This window comes from Apium graveolens, chromosome 5 (assembly GCF_009905375.1).
Source record: "Apium graveolens cultivar Ventura chromosome 5, ASM990537v1, whole genome shotgun sequence".
Taxonomy (NCBI): Eukaryota; Viridiplantae; Streptophyta; class Magnoliopsida; order Apiales; family Apiaceae; genus Apium; species Apium graveolens.
The window spans coordinates 39,075,983-39,083,440 of NC_133651.1; the positions used below are offsets into that span (position 1 = coordinate 39,075,983).

The window sequence follows — 7,458 nt, forward strand, 5'->3', positions numbered from 1 at the left end:
GAATCGATCTTCATAGATAACGCCTTTAGTTGAGCAGTGATAGCCGTAGCTGTATCCACTTCAAGAATTCATGCTACCTTGCTCTTGGCAATCTCTGGGTTGGATACTAATATTCATTAGCAACCACCAGTTCAATTAGATCATAAGCTTCCTCATAGCTCTTTTTTCATAATGCTCCACCTGATGCTACATCTAGCATGGGTCTTGACTGTGCTCCCAAACCATTATAAAAGCAATTGATGATCATCCAATCAGGCATTCCATGATGAGGACACTTTCTAAGCATCTCCCTATAGCGCTCCCAAGCTTCATATAAAGATTCTCCTGATTGATGCGCAAATTGAGTAAGAGCATTCCTGATTGCAACTGTCTTTGCCATAGGGAAGAATTTAGTGAGAAAATTTTGAGCAAGATCTTCCCAAGTAGTAATCGAACCAGCTGGTAGAGAGTGTAACCAGCTCTTAGCCTTGTCCCTCAGAGAGAATGGGAATAGTCTCAGCTTCACAGCATCTTCAGTAACACCGTTGAACTTGAAGGTGTCGCAGATCTCAATGAAATCCCTAATGTGCATATTGGGATCTTCCGTTGGAGAACCCCCAAACTGGATTGAATTCTGCACCCATTGAATCATGTCGGGCTTGATCTCAAAGGTATTAGCTATGATAGCTGGCCTGACAATGCTAGATTGAATGTCATTGATTTTGGGTTGAGAAAATTCCATCAAGGCTTTCATTCGTGCAGCTGGATCTCCCATTGTAACGAGTTCCTGAAACAAAACAAGTAAACCGTGAAAGTAAAAGAGTCCGAGTCAATGAACTTTAACGACCACTGATGACAAGCACATAAACTAAACAATTAACTACACCGAGTCCCCGGCAGCGGCCCCAAAAACTTGTTAGTCACTAAACACGCGCTAATAATACACGCAAGTATACGCGTTCACAAGTAGTATAAGATATAAATCAGATTTGTTCCCATAGAGACTGGTTTAGGTTAAGTTCAATTTATGCACCTATGCAATAATGTATGGTTATCGCTCAATGCTAAGACAAATAATAAATTGGGTTTGGATTAAACTAAGAGATTATACTAAATAGCATTAACTAAGAGAATTGAGGTTGAATTACTTATATGAGACAAACATGGGATTCTAACTTCATTAAATACTTCATTCAATAGCCTTTTCATTCTTAACCTTAGCATGTAATGGTGATGACACTAATCATATAACATGAAACTGATAAACGCCAAACTTTCGTTGCACGAATAACATACTACCAGACATCCACAAAAGAGATGGAAGCTGAATGGACACCAATTATTTTGAGACCCTATATGTCTATAGAATTTGACAACATAACAATTTAAATGAACAAGTTATCTATCGTGATTACATAGGGAAAGTAATATGGTTAATATTACCTACGAATTATGCATACAATTACATGAACCTGTGCTAACATGGCAAATTCTAAACCTCTATATTCACTGTCGCTTCAATAGAGATTAACACGCTATCTTATATGTTAGCTATGTACATAAGACGAATAAGCACAACCAATACTAGGATATCAATCAATCACCACACACCAAGATATTGAAACAAATTAACTATTAAAATCCATAAGTAAATCCGTTAGAACCCCACGATAACGATTAGTTCATAATCGAACTCATCATCACCATGGGTTCTGATGAAAGCATGATAATAAAAAAATATAAGAGTACTACGGTTCAAAGACAAATCGAAAACAAGCATCCAAGTATCAACTATATTGAAGAAAACAAAAGTCTTCTTCTCCGTAGCCTTCTCGTGCTCTCTAGGTCTTCTTATTGCTCTCCCAAGCCTTCTTATTTTTAAAAATGTCTTTTTTATTAGTATATATAGGCTCCAGGATGACCAGGACTCTCAAAATCTTCAATTTCGACTAAAATCAGGATTCTGGGGCAGAAACCGGGCGCGGCCTTCGGGTGCGGCCTTCGGACGCGGCCGCGCTAACATTCTGGAATTTTTTTGACAAGTCTTCTTTTGGCCATAACTTGAGTTCTGCTTGTCAGAATTAGGCAATTCAACTGCCCACGCGAAGCTAACGAGATTATCTACAACTTGAGAATAGGCTAGGCTTCCAATTCTGATCTTTTTTCAGGATGATTCTTTGAAAAGCTTCTTTCTTCCTTTAACTAATGCCTGAAATGCAATAACACATAAACACATCAAAAATACCAACAACTTTAGTCCAAAACACCAACTTAAGCCTGTAATGAAGCGTTCCAAGTAGATATAAAATCCACTTATCAAATAACTAAATCTTTGGGTTGTCAATGTGACTTAGTCTTGTTATTGTACATGCATGTCTTGCACAATAATCTCCCCTATTTTATGAGAAGATTGCTTTTTATAAATTCATGCATGATAACAAGACTAACCCCAAGCTACAATCAAATACATACAAATTGACAAATTGACAAGTACAAACTTTTATACATTGAGTGATTACTTCAGTTCAAACATTATAAACACTAGGTGAATTTCTCATAGCCTGGTTCTTTCCTAATAAGGTCCTTGAGATTTACTAGCACTTAAAATTCTTCAATTATTTATGTCCCTCTTAAGGCATCCAAGAGTTTGAGCCAATCATCCAATTTGTAACTGTTGAGGTAATTTACTCTGAATCTTAAAAATTTGCCAACTTGAATGTTCAGGAAATATCCATCTTTTGAGAATCTACGCAGCCCCCTTGCCTTGAGCTCACTTGATCTTTGTTCAAACATCTCTATCTCCCTGGAATATTACATTTCCCCTTTCCTCCCTCTCTGCCCTTATTCTTGCATGTCTTTTATTTCTTTCTCTCAGCCTCTCAGACATCACGACCTTCCATATTCTTGTACTTGTATCTTTATCCTTCATCAAGCTAATCACCCTCTTCAATTATGTGATTGAAAATGTTTCCATTACCTCCCTGCTAAGCAAAATGAAGGGACCATCCAAATAATAGATTCTGACTTCTGCCAAAGAGACAACCCAAACTTTGACTATTTCTTCAGATAGTTGTTGAAAATAGTCATCATCTATTATGCTCATATTTAGAGGCAGAAAATCATCTTAATTGAAGCAGTTTCAGATGACACCAACATCAGCTTGCATTTTCTTTTGTTTTCTTTCAATAGTTTTGAAGTGAATTTTGGTTGGAGGCTTGAATGAAGGTAGGTTTGAGATTTGCTTTAGTGTGACTTGGTTGTATCTGATTGGTATCTTGAGTAAGGAGTTTGCAGTTTGTTTATACAAGAATTTAGGTTTTTGAGGTTGGATTGGTTGAGTGTTTGTTTGTCTTGGCTTGGAGGTTTGAGTAGGTTGAATTTGTAAAACTTTTACTTCCTGGACATTTAATTTCTGTGACTCTCCTTCACCACCTCTCCTACTCTTCTTTCCATCTTATTTCTTATCTTCTCTCCCCTTTCTCTTCTCATACACCTTGCTGCCTGTTTCTTTAGAAGATTGAATTGGATTTGATTCAGAAGATTTGTGTTCATCCTTCTTCTGCTCATCATCATCCAAATCATCTTTGGTGTTGAATTGTGTTCTTGGCAACAAGTTATCAGCATTTTTCAAAAATCTTCCTAATATATTTATCATCTCTTCATCTTCTACAGTCTTGATACTTTTGTGCTTCAAGTCAGTTTCTAATGTCATGATCAACCTCAAATTCCCCATGACAGAGTGCTTTTGAATCATGAAATACTTGCACCTTTTGGTTGATGAACAGATGTAAGTCACTCCCTTGCTAGGTTGGAGATATGCTTCTAGAAAAAGCAGCTATTGAGCCTTTTTGAGTTCATTTAGCAAGAGAGTGCCCTCTAAAATCACCTTGTTAACCTTGTTGATCTGGATATCCAACTCAGATGCTCTTCTAGTTATGAGATAGTTGAGAGACACATGCATACATGTATCCACACCAGAGTCATTAATGTTTACAACAATCCTCCTCTCCTGAAAGTTATCTACAATCACCATTATCATCATTAGAAAGTTGATATTTCTATCCAAAGCTTTTTTTAGGTAAATAAGTTGTTGTTTAGAGAAACTCTGAGAACCCTTAGCAATTCATCAAATTCTTTATCCAGAAAGGGTGCCTCGACTGCTTTCAATAGTCTTTATGTCCCAACGTCAACTTTACTTTCCTGAAGTGTGGCTTGGCTGAATAATTTAGCAGTCTAGCTTTTATCTCCCCCTTAGTCTTGGTAGCAGGAAAGATTAGAGGACTAGGAATTTCTGGCCTAACTGCTTCGCGTAATGCAGGAAGCGAAATGTTCAAAGCTCCCATAATAGCTCCCAAAGAGACATAATTCTGCATTTGTAGGTGTTTGTGGGAGTCTACTAGAGACTTGATATCTTACTGTTGACTCTGCACCAAAGCTATCAACTGAGAAACTTGAGATGTTAAAGAAGTATTGGAGGACTGTAGAGATGAGATTTGAGCTTGCAGATTTTGGATTTGTAGGGGTTTTGTTGTAGATAAGGAATGTTATGAGCTTGATGCTGCCAAAGGACCAACAGAATTATGCACAACATTCTTGACCTCTTCTATGACTAAGGCTGAAGGTTCAAACCTAGCTTTGTAAAGTTGATCCAGCTTGACCTTTGAGTCATTATGTTGAGTGCTTTGCTTTTGGATTACTTCATGTAGAGCTGTGAAAGATTTACTTAGCGTAGACACATTCTCTTCCATTAGAGTTAGAGAGAGGGATTGAAGTATATCTGGAAAAAATTTGAACTTGGTCTTGTTTCTTGAAATGTTGGCATCAGCTCATCAATCCTGTCATTGACCAACTTCTTCACTTCAGTTTGATGTTTGGTTAGAGTGCTTTCCATGGCTCTTCCAATATGATGAAAGGCCTTCAATTGAGCTTTATACACTTTTGTCACAGCATCATATACTTCCTGAGGAATGAGAACCTTAGAATTACTACCCAAAATGGTGACATATTCCTCTCTGAACTTTGCTAAGGCCTCCTCCATAGTTGTAGTGAAATCCTTTGAGAGCCATGCATCCACAATACCATCTACTTTATCAGCAATTTTCTCCTGCTACTCCTCAACATCCTCCTTGTATAAAAGCAATATATCTTGATACTCTTGTTTTGACATATCAATTGTAAGAAGTTGTTGGGTAATATTGGCTAGGCCTACAAGATGCTCAACCAAAAGATCATTTACAGTTGTTAGTTGGGCTTGAGCAACATGCAGCCATTGAGATATAAGGTGAGAAGGTTGTGGTGTAGTGTTTGAGGTGGACAGGATGTCTGTTTGATTTGAGATGGAGGGGATATAAATGATAGGTAACCCTGTGACATGAGTCACAGTTGAACTCACAGTTGGAAATGTGGTTATGACAGTGTGTTGTTCACCATAGATGGGAACCTCCATTTGAATTGGAAGGGATTTGACCAGATTACTGTCATGTACCATTACCTCAAGCCCTTGTTCTTGTTGCAAAGAACTGGCACTTGAATGTGATATACTTTCCTTCCCTATAGCTGGACCATTGACAATTGTACTCCCAGCTTCAATTGTCAGTATAATTTCAGCTGGGGTTTTGAGGGGAGTTGTCCCTTCTTGAGGAACCTCCAATTGAATTGGAGAGGATTTAGATAGCTCCCCTCAAGAGTACTACCCTCAAACCTATCAATATGTGAAGATTGTTTAGCACATGAAGGTGCTTGAGTAACATCCACAGGGTCTTCAGTTAAAACTGATGAAATCCCTGTGTTTTTTATGGTATCATCAAGGTTTATCCCAGCTAGTATCCTCTCAACATCTAAATTTAGTTCCTAGGTGGTGATCACAGTTTCATGAACTGTGTCACTTGATTTTGGCAACACTTGAGAAGTGGATTCAAGTGTTTCGTTATATGAAGAAGAAATTTGATGTATGAGATTTGTGATGTTAGTATTGACTGTTGGCAGCTCCCCCTGAATAAATGAGGGAGCTTCAATTGATGTTCTCTCAGTGTTAGTTCCAACCTTCTTCTTTCTTCTTTCATCAACTTGAGAGTGCTCAATTTTGGGTGCAGACTCTTTATAGATTACACTAGAGAGAGTGCTTTGTTCAATAGAGACACCCTGTTAAGAGAATGCCTCTAGAGTCTGTTTAATTCCCTCTTTTATAACTGCATCCTTTTGGGAGGAGGTAGCTCCATGAGTGGTCAGCTCTATTTCTTTAGTCTTTTTTGTCTTTTTCACCAGGATAGACTCTAGTTGGATTTGGTCCTCACCACTCTCATTTATAACATTTAAGGGTGCCTGCTTTTTCCTCTTTTTACTCACTCCCGCCTATTAAGAGAATGAAGTGGTTGCTTTCCTAGCTTCTAGTGGTAATGAATAAATGGTCTCAGTTGTGGAAGGCCCCTGTTGGTTTTCCTTTGTTTGTATTTCCACAGGTACATGAGCCATAAATGTATTAGATATGACACTAGACCTCGTTTCAGGCATTTTCAGACCTACTGATACCGGATTATTTGTAATTAGTGAACCAAATAATATTTTGGACACTTGTTTAGAATTGCCTATTTTAGTCCTATCAATACCATTAGTAAATGTATGTCCGTAACTTTTTGATTTAAAGTAGGCATAATAAACCTAGGAAAGAAATTTTCCTTACCTCTAGTGGCCAAAGGCATTGTTAGCCTCATGCTGAGTTCTTCCAGGATCAATAGTCCCACATTAATGTGCCTGTTGTGAGCCATGGAGAACGCCAACTTTTGAAACACAATGGATATATTTTCATACCCAGTCTACCTACAGGTGAAGGCACTCACTGTAGAGTCAAACAAGAATAACCATTCCCTCCTTAGATGCTTCTTGTTCAAGATGAAAAGGTTGATCTTCTCACTGTAGTTTATGAAGTCCATAAATTTAGCTAACTCTTGTTGAGTTAGAACCTGCACCATCCTTTCACTAGGGATTCCTATTGCCTTGTTGACATCATTCTCATCAAATTCCACTTGCTGGCCTTGGATTGATCAGTTCACCACCAAGGACACAACTTGAGTCTCATGAACAACAGTCCTAACCACAGCTGAATTCCAGAATTCATTGAGAACATCCAAGTACATAATAAGATTAGCAGTCAAAGCAACTGCAAAGTAAGTGTAACACCCCCAGATCCGGGGTCGGGGATCCGGGTCGTCACGGTCTTTCTTTCCACAATATCACTTAACTTAATTAATAATAAATAACCTCATGCTGTGACCCCACACTAACACACACCACAACACATTATAGTCTAAGAGATGAAATTGAAATAAGTACAAGTCCTTGAATCCAAAATTTAAAAGTTATTACAACCCAAAATGATTATTTGATAAGTTTACAGTTAATTGCCATTATCTGCCACAAGTTATAATTATACATAATTGATTCCCAAAAGTAGAATGTCTGATCTACAAATAGATCTACCTC

The 7,458-nt window shown here is 37.9% G+C and overlaps 1 non-coding gene across 1 annotated transcript; it reads left to right on the forward strand.

Annotated features, from left to right (window-relative positions):
* Positions 1-257: 257 nt before the first annotated feature.
* On the forward strand, positions 258-364 carry LOC141663311 (small nucleolar RNA R71). The gene has a single exon (XR_012551390.1). It is a non-coding gene; the product is annotated as a small nucleolar RNA R71 (small nucleolar RNA).
* The last annotated feature ends 7,094 nt before the right edge of the window (positions 365-7,458 follow it).